At 29.6% G+C, this 10,506-nt stretch overlaps 1 long non-coding RNA gene across 1 annotated transcript; it reads left to right on the plus strand.

The window, feature by feature from the left end:
- Positions 1–9,126: 9,126 nt before the first annotated feature.
- Positions 9,127–10,166, plus strand: LOC127107497 (uncharacterized). The gene is made up of 3 exons (XR_007795745.1): positions 9,127–9,323; positions 9,608–9,734; positions 9,863–10,166. It is a non-coding gene; the product is annotated as an uncharacterized LOC127107497 (long non-coding RNA).
- The last annotated feature ends 340 nt before the right edge of the window (positions 10,167–10,506 follow it).

Here is a 10,506-nt window from a genome sequence, read left to right on the forward strand (position 1 = left end):
TGTAGTGACTCCACATGTAATAAGTGACAATTTAGATGTAACGGATGATATTAGTATTCTTTAAACATATTAATGTATAACAATCTAGATAGAAATATGTCTTTTATGTACAACACTTGTTAAAATTATAAACAATATAACATTGATAACTAAATTATTAACAATATTAGAATACACTTTTTAGAGTTTTTAATAACACAATGCTTAAACAATACAAAATTATAAACAATATTAGAACATAATTATTTAGTTTTTAATAGAACCTAATTTGAATCAATGTGTCGATAAAGATGACATATCCTATGTATTTATAAAATAACAAATCTAATATCAACCATCATGGATCCTACATGTTTGACCTAGACACAAATCAGAATTTGCATTGAAAGTCTATTATTATTGTCATGATTAAGCATCATTAGTACTACAAATAACAGTTTTTATAACGAAGATTTCAACTCGAACATGCTAAAAGTCAAGAGAATAGTTTCTGGTATTGTCAAACTAACAACCTATTACCTCAATTTTTCATAAAACGGGTGAAATATATCTATAATGGAGTGCTATTTTAATTTTAATATAATTTATTACTTCAGTTTTTTTTAAAGCCGAGGGAACATAATTATTAGGATTTACGTTATTAAATGATGAGAGACTTGTATGCTATTTATAATAAAACTAACATACTAAACTAATGAGCTTTTACACATAGGCCCATTACAAAAGCTAACTTAAATAATTTGGCATAACAAACAACCCCAATTCGATATTCTAACAATCATAGTATACTTCGACTATAGCCTGTGAACAGACTTCGACGACATGCTAAGGTGCTGTCGAATTATCGAACCAAGAAGCTACCTTTCGACCATACTAGAGTTCGATCCAATATCTCACAAATATCATACTTGATTATTGTAATGCCTCATCCCTAAAATAATGTTGATCACCAGCAAAGTGATTCCAAAACGCCGACAAAGGAATGTTTTATCATCATTGTCTTGTCATCCTCAAACATTATAATCCTTTTTGGGGACCAAAACCATTTCGGTTTAACAACCACCGTTTAGCTTCCGGTAATTTTTCATAGGTTGTTCTTTCTTCTTTGTTTAGTTCTTTCTCTTAAGGTTAGACATTTTTATGGAGAAATTCAACGTTATTAAAGTAGTGTTAAATAGTTAGAACAAGAAAGTGTTTGGTAATTTAGAAGTCCAGATGTATTCTTTAAGATAAGATGTAAAGAATTTAGATTCTTTGATTGACCAGAGGTCTTTATTCGATGAGGAGATTCAAGTGTGTTTTGGTAACATTATGGAGCTTTCGTATTTGTTAAACATTAAAGATTTTCAATTGTCTCAATGAACGAAATATAAGTGGTTGAAGGAAGGAAACTCTAATTATCTTTTCTTCAACACTTCAACCAAGAGTAGGAGTATGAAGAATGATATTCTTTCCTTGAAGGTCGGTGATGTTTGGTTGGAAGAGGTTGTGGAATAGTGTTTTGCAGGTCAATTATCAAGGAAGTTCTCTTGTAGACAAATATTCTTTTGATAATGATAACTAGTATTTGATAACAATAACTAAAGTCAAGCCTAAAGCAGGTAAGATGCAACCAAATCAGGAGGGTTTGATAAGTTGGATTCTCTGATGATGGAATCTAAGTGGAATATAACTCAAGACTCATCTCAAAGTAAAGTTCAAGAAAGTGTTTAGAAATTCGAAGTATCTGACAATTCTTAAAGTATGTGAAAGCTCTTTTTGACGCGCATGAGTGAGTAACATTGCAAATGCATAAGAGCATCCTCGTAGAGTTATACGGTTAATCATACCCCCCCCCACACACACACACACACAAAGAAAAACAAGTTTTCAAACTTATTTTTATCGTCGAAATATCTCTAATAATTTTTTGAAGTCATGCCAGATGATTTGGGAGCTGTTAGAAAAGCTCTGGGCAAACTTGTGTCTTTGCCAATCGATTGACACCTTTACTCAATCGATTGGATTAGTTCAAATCTGTGTATTTGCCAATCGATTGACACCTTTAAAGTATCTTGTAACTCATTACTCATCTCGCGTTCTTTCACGGTTAAAATCTCTTCAATATTTCAAGTTCTTTACACTTGAAAGAATAAAATTTGATGCTTTGAAAAATGAACAAATGTGGAAGAAAGTTGAACAAAAACTAGAAGTATTGGAGATACTTTAACAATGAAATAACATGAGATAAATGATGACTTGTACAATGCTATAAAAACATTAATAAGTGTAACATATGTTTCTAATACAACATAATTTTTTCTATGATTATTTCCAAAATCAATTTAATAGTTAATATGTTCAAACAGGGGTTAGTGAGACAAATAATCTACATTAGATATAATAAACTCAACTCGACAGAACAAGATGAGAGATGCACAAATAATAAAAAAAACATAATCTCAACATCGATATCAACCTCAAAATCAAACACAATAACAACGACTAAACTACACCATATAGATTTAATAAACTTAACTCAAAAATAACAGCTTACATTAAACAACAACATAAAAAACATTCAACAACCTCAACAACAACATCAAGAACAATAACATCAAGAACAATAACATCAATAAACAACCTCTAGGTATTAAGGTCTCAAAAAAAAGAACAACAACAACAACATCAACAAAAACAAAATCAATAAACCTAGAATATAAATTTGTTTAATTAACAACAACAATAACAAGATTAAACTTATAGGGTTTAGGTTCTCAACAACGAATCTCAATAACAAGAACAAGAACATCGATAACAAGAAAATTAATAAACCTATTATATAAATATGTTTAAACAACAAAAATAAGAAGAGAAAGCCTATAGGGTTTCAGATCTGAACAACACAACAACATCAACAACAACAACAACAACAATATGAGTAATGATGTTTGACGTACCAAATCTCTGAAGAAGATATAAAAGAAAATGATTTAGATCTCTGAAAAATAAATGAGAGCCTTAACCACATAACATCTTCGTATTGAAGATGATATGTCTTTATGACTTTCGTTGATTAGAGTTATTTTTAAGGGCTCTTTGTTAGGGTCCAGTTTGTGTTTTTTAGACAAGTAAAACTGAATGCTACAAGGTAAAGCTATTTATATCAAAGAAATATATTCACCTCGATTGGAAAGGAAACTGAGGTTAAAAGGGTTTTTCATTAAATTGTATTTTGCATGCATAACTCAAAGTATTTGTATTTGAGTATGATTATTATGCTTTAAGACAATTGGTTTAGTAAATGGAACAAAAACCATATTTGAAGTTAGTTCAAGTTATGTAGAAAATGGAATCTAACACTTCTTTGAAAAACTCAGAAAATTGAGATTTCATGTGTGTGACTCGAAATACTCACAATATCTAACTCGACTTAAATCTAATAGGATAAAACACGAGAATCTTGTGTTTGTGATTTGAATCACAGTTTACACTTATGTTAGATCATCCAACACTATGACTCGAGTCACCATTTACACATGATTCGAATCACGCAAGCTTTTGTTAGCCACTTCTTAGTTTAATTTTAATATTAACTTACACATGACTAAAATCACATAGTTTCACACATTTTCCTATTGGCTCTGTTTAATTGACTCAAATCACAATTTCTTCTTGATTCTAATCATGACCCTTAATGACTTGAATTACAATTTTAACTTGACTCGAATCACAGAAAAATGGTAAATTCTTTTATGTTGATCTTGTTCCACTGTACTTGTTCACTTAACTCAAATAAAAAAATATTCTTTATTCAAATCAAACATCATTTTTACTCATTTTTCTACATAATCTCAAACACATATATAAATCATTTTTCTCTTCCCCTATCTTTAATTTTTTTATTTTTAGATTATCATTTTCAATTTCTCACATAACGATAAGAATGATTATTGTGATATGATCATATATTTGAAAGTATTTCTAAATACTTGAAAACCAACTTTCAAAACACATTTTCACATCTCTCTTTATCAGTTAAAATCATCCTAAACCTCTAGTAGGATTAAGATCAATATTTCTTTTAAATTATTTGGAATGTGAGATCTATTGTAGAACAGGTTCATTCATGATGATGTTTGTGAAGTTCTTGAGTTGTAGGTCATGATTCAGATTGTGCGGTGTTACTAGAGTTTTGCAATCGAATAGGAAAAAGAAGAAGTACTTTCTCCAGGATTACACGGTAGAGTTGTGTGGAGGCCTACAGACAAAGTCGGAGTTTCTGTATTCTTCAGATAAGATATTGCTCAAGAATATGTGGGATCAGGGGGATTGCCACATAAAAGACTTGGAGCATGTTGGTGATCTGGAAGATTTAAGTCAAGATCAGATGGATCTTGCAATATTGGCGAAGCATATATCATATACAACAAGAGAGAATCAAGATTAGCAAACTAGTTATTTTCAGTAGTATATACGATAAAATAGATATTATTTTTCTTAGTTAATATTAGTTGATTAAATGACTTTGAGTTATGTGAACCAGTCTAATATCGTTATGTTAATAGTTTATATAATCATAAAGTTGGAATTTCAATCTAACAGGATTCAACTGACAAAGTGTTGAAGTATATATGCAGGAATATCCACTTAGCCACATGACTTGAAGACTTTAAATATTTCAAGTTTTTTTTAGGAAGTTAACTTACCATGAGGCTTAAAGAATTTGAATCCAATAAAAAGGAAATAACAAAGGATTATTAGAAGAAAGTATAAGCATTTCCTTGCAGACCTAGGCTTCCAAGGTCATTGTAATGGAAGATGAATATATTTTCTATGAAGATGTTAGTGTGCTCTTTAATTTTTCAACAAGCATATGAGAAGACTCAAAGTAATCAGTTTTTGCATGATCCAGATTCTTGTCAAATATTGAATAAGTTATCCAAGCTTGTTGATGCATAAGTTCACGGAACAAAATTATTAATCATTGTTGGACGGGAAGACACAAGCAAAGATAATCAACATGTGTCATTTCACTTAATTTGATATCTCATTAATGAGTGTCTTAGAATTTCTCTCTAGAAATGCAAAGGAGGACGTATCCAATTTTATTTTACTTTGATTGTATTGTATTTTTTCTTAAGTTTTGCATACTAAGCATACAATGTCAATGGTGAAAAACATTGTAAAATCTGCAGGAGAATCATCAGGATCTGGACGATACAAATGAAGCATATTGAACTACCATATTTTTTAAAAAATCTGATACTTTTCGATGTTTTTCGGATATTATGAAATATCGATAGAAATGTACCAAAATTTTTGAAACCTCTAATACAAACACACACATGTACCTAGAAAATACCAGATATTTCCAAAAAAATCCATTAAACCTTCAACAAAATACCATTTTTTTTCAAAAACAAAATTGGTTTAAATGCAACAGAATACTGGATTTTTCAAAATATTTGGTAAAAACTCATACCTGATTTTTAAAATCCCGATAAAAATGCAATAAATTCCTCTCTTGCCAAATTTTACATACTGTATTTTTGGTTTTTATCAATTTTACATAGTGAATTTTTTCACATAATGTGAATTTTTTAAAGATAAATAATGCAAAGTATTTTGGAATTATAAAATTATATGGGGTGACAGGTCAAGGTGGGTGTGGCAAGATAAAATTTCTTTAAGGAGGTTGGGTGTTGAATATTTAAATTGATTTGGGTTTGTTAGTTTTTGGGTCTAAAGAACTTTAAGTCCAAATTTGTGGTGTAATTGGTCCAACTTCTAGAAGCCTATTCTAGAGAGATTCATGGAGCTCTCTAGAAAATAATGATAAGTTAGAATTTTTTCTAGAAAAATAGAGAAACTTCTAAAGAGTGATTTATAGCCATTAGATTACGTTTGTGATGGCAAAATCTCAATTGTTGTTTTAGACATACAAGTAGTCTTCCCCTTTCCTAAAAACTCCCTTTCCTCTCCCAAATTCTTAAACACTTTCTCAACCTATCCAAAACTTTGTGTTAACCATTAGTGCAATGTGGTTATTTTATTATATGTTATATAAACATAAATTAAACAAGAATGTGATTATAAATTTTACTTTTCTTCTCTGTCTTTCCTGCTTGTACCAATTAACAATTAACATTGAATTTGATCTTAATTTGATTTTTGCTGTCATCCACATCCTAGGAATTTTTTTAGAAAGATCTAGATCTATTGAGTAGACTTACTTTGAGAAAAATGGATCAAACTCTTTGTTGATGTTGAGTGTGGTTCATAATCAAGAAAGAAATCTAACCTCAAAAGAATTTAAGCAACAATTCACACTTCAAAAGAGTTCCTACCAAAGAAGGCCAACAATTTGATATAAGACTAACCGTTGCAGAATTTAAGCATTATACCTGCCTTTGTATTTCCACGGTGAGCAAGCGGAGTTCACCGACAATGATTAAGCAGAAATATCTCAAGAAGGTAAAGCGAGCTTGTTAGGGGATAACAATGATAGGAAGAGAAAGCAAGCAGAAGAAGATATATAGTGTGGATGAGTTGAGAAATTCTAAAAAATATTCTATCATGTGATTTGATTGATCCCTTGTCAGGGAGATTTTTTTTTTCAACGACGTTGATTTTCTTGATCCCTTGTTAGAACAGCAATAGTGTAATGATGAATGCTCATAGTGCAGCAATGACAATATTATGACAGAATGATACACACATACTTGCATGTAGAAAACTTGGAATAGAAGAAAGAGAGTAACATAGAGATAGTTCTCATTGAAAGTTTAAGATTACAAATAATACCACCATGAACTTAATGCAATGTAAATTTTTATGCTAAATTTTGTTATGAAAAGAATGGTTAATGGACCAACTAACAAATAATACCACCATGGCCCATTAGTAAGAAATGGTTTGAATCTCTAAAATTAAATCAAAAATTCTAAAATTAATTTATAATAAAAGATGATGAAATGATTTCTAAAACTAATTTAAATTTCAAAAATCAATTTGATCCTCCAAAAATTAATTTGAACTTCTAGAATTAATTTGAAATTAAAATCAATTTGGGAAAAGATTATGACACAATGATGAATCTAATAACAACATCCAGTGGATTAATGAATCTAAGTGATATCAAGACCTTGAAGGAAATTGAACCATGGCCGAAGGAAATGAATGGATGAATGTATCAATGAATCATACACTAGAAACATGTAATCAAGAATTAAATGGTTGATTTTGAATGAACATGAATCCAAGAGTGAAGTAAGGTAGGAAACCAAATGGATACCTGGTTAACAAGACATGTGTTAAACCTCAAAGATCAAGGCATGATCATGCTTGATCAGATGCCTCAAGATAGGTGATTTACCATGCAAGTGAAACGATCTACCAATGGATTGGGGTATGATTAATTGATCCACCTGAAATTACTGATGAACCCTAGTTTCCACTAGGTGTAAGCCCAAACCCATGAATTCAAGTCAGCTATCTTCTTGTGTTGAAACATGTTTATGCAGATGAAATGAATGCTTATGATGATATGAAAATGATTGGGGTTAGTGATCTATATGAACATTATGAAGGGTAGGGTGAATTTTGGGGAATGACAGTACAAAATAAAAGGCGTGGAAGCTTGCCAAATCCGTGTATGGATTAAAAAACAAGCATTGAACCAATGACATCAAACGTTTGACTTTGTCATTGAAAGATTTACCAATTATTGGGGAGACACATAACTTAGGGAAAGATTTTTCAATCATTATCAAGATAAGAATTCGAAGAGTCTGTCACCATCAAAATGGGGATATTATGAAGAATACATCTTATATCTAGTCCAGTTTTGATGAATACAAAGATTATCAAAGAAGAAAAGGATCAAAAGTGTCATACACATCAATGATGAAATAGATCAAGAAGGTCCAACATAGAAATTCAAGTGAAGATTTGAGACAAGTGATAACTAAGGTGCTCATTGCAATTTTTATTATACTACTTTAAATTGCTCATAATTTCATCTCTCACTTCATCTAAAACCTGCTTGCATCATCATGCATGGCTATCTAAAAACACTCTTCATCAAACTCTTGTGACAAGTGTTTGTACACAAAGTTGTGTGAGAACATTGTGATATTCCTTTGTCGCTATGTTGATTACATATTGATCATTAGCTATGAGATGAATGGAATTTTAGAAACCAAGAGGTTTCTAACTTCCACATTCAAGAGAAATTTTATGAATAATTTAAAAATTAAACATTTAAGTCAAACATATAGCGTCAATGAGGAAAAACTGTGTAAAGTTTCCAAGTGAATCTTAAGGATTTGGACCACATAAATGAGGCATATTGAACTACCGTATTTTTTTTATTTATGCAAAAAATCTGGTATACCGAATTTTTCAAAAAACCTGATACTTTTCAATATTTTCAGAAAATTTTGAAATATCGGTAGAAATGTACCAAACTCTTTGAAATCTCCGGTACGAACACAAACCCCTACCCAAAACCTGCCGAATTTTCCAAAAAAAATTCACTAAACCTACATCAAAATATCATTTATTTTTCATTAAAGTATAGTATAAATACAAAAAAAAATACTTAATATTTCAAAAATAACTAATAAAAAATCAAACCGAATTTTCCAAATTCAGGTAAAAATGCATAAGATTTCTCTCTTGGAAAAGTTTACATACCAAACATATCAAAATTAACTACCGAATTTTTTATTTTTACCAATTTTACAGGGTGAATGGTTTTTTACATAATGTGAATTTTAGAAAGGTAGATAATAAAAAGGGTACTTTTGTTATTATAAAATTATGTGGGGTGACAGGTCGGGGGTGACATAATAAATTTTTTTGAAGGAGGGGGTGTCGAATATTTAAATTGAATTTGGGTTTGTTAGTTTTTGGGTATTAAGAATTTTAAGCCCAAATTTGTTTTTTAATAAGTCCAACTTCTAGAAGTCTATTCTAGAGAGACTAATGGATTTCACTAGATGAGGATAAGTTAGAATCTTTTTCTAGAATACTAGAGAAAGAGTGATTTATAGTCATTAGATTAAGTTTGTGGTGACAAAATCCTAATTGTTGATTTAGAAATACCACTAGTATAAATAGATATGATGCACTTGAGTTTGTATTAAGCCAAAATTATATACACTCAATAATACATGTAGCCTTCTCTTTTCCAAAAGTTTTCTGTCCTTTTTCAAATAGTTAAACACTTTCTCTACCAATCCAAAACTTCCTTCCAACCATTAGTGCGTTGTGATTATTCTATTTTGAGCAGTTATATGTTATATAAACATAAATTAAACAGAAATGTGAAATACCTGGTAAATAAAATAGCTATATTCTTATTACAAACACAAACACCTTTTTACTTTATTATTTGACTATCAAACTCGCGCCGAGAATCAATTTTCATAGTGTTCCACCACTTAACCATACTCCTATTATATAATATAATAAAATAAATCCAATATTTTAAGTTTTTTAAAAATAAAATAAATATTGGTGTGCATTTGCACTATTTCTTTAGATCTGATTCAACTATCTATTTAATTTCATTTGTATTGAATATTCAAATATTTACTAAATCTTGATCTAAATTATGCAGCTTTACTGTAAGCTAATGAAGATGAAATTTATTCATTCGGCGAAAAATTCTACAATGCAATTTGATTGGTCTCTTGTCGGAGATATTATTTTTCGTTTCTCGACCCTGATTTCCTTGATTAAATGAGGTGAATTTGATCTTAATTTATGATTTTTGATGTCATTGGGATTTTTTGAGGTTTTGTTGAAGCCCAATGTAAATTTTGATATTAATTATAATTTTTTTTTAATTTCCTATTTGTCCCACTATCGCCAGTTATAATTGAAGATTGAGAGGGACACTAATGGCATGCTTCGGTGTCAGCTTCTCCTGTGTTACTTTCTGAATTTGGAATCAATGAAATCAACTGTTGCTCTCTTATTAGAATTTCTGAATGCATGATTATCCGTGAAAAATGGTAATTTGAAGGAGTTCCTGCCAAAGAAGGCCTTTGTATTTCCACGGCGAGCATGTTAGGAGATAACAATGATAGGAAGAGAAAGCAAGCAGAAGATATTGTGGATGAGTTCAGAAATTCCAAGTCATTCTCATCTTCGATGTATTATATGTTAACTTTGTAAATTAGAAACTAAAAATATTTATTGAAAAATAGAATGTATTCAAAAATTAATTCAAAAGTAAATTAAATCTTAAGTGAATTTCATCAAATTATTCTATGTATTTCTGATATAATTATACCATTTATTTAGATAATTATACTATGTTAAAAATAATTATTTAACTGAAATTTATAAATTATTTGTAAAAAAACTATAAAAGATATTTGAAAAACAAATTATTTAAAATGTATAATAATGAAAGTAAAAAAAATTAAAAAATTAAGATATAATAACAATGCATATATATTTTATAAAGATATTTATGTTACATAAATAAGAGAATGGTTGAATATTTCCTTT

The sequence above is a fragment of the Lathyrus oleraceus genome, chromosome 7, assembly GCF_024323335.1.
Source record: "Lathyrus oleraceus cultivar Zhongwan6 chromosome 7, CAAS_Psat_ZW6_1.0, whole genome shotgun sequence".
Taxonomy (NCBI): Eukaryota; Viridiplantae; Streptophyta; class Magnoliopsida; order Fabales; family Fabaceae; genus Lathyrus; species Lathyrus oleraceus.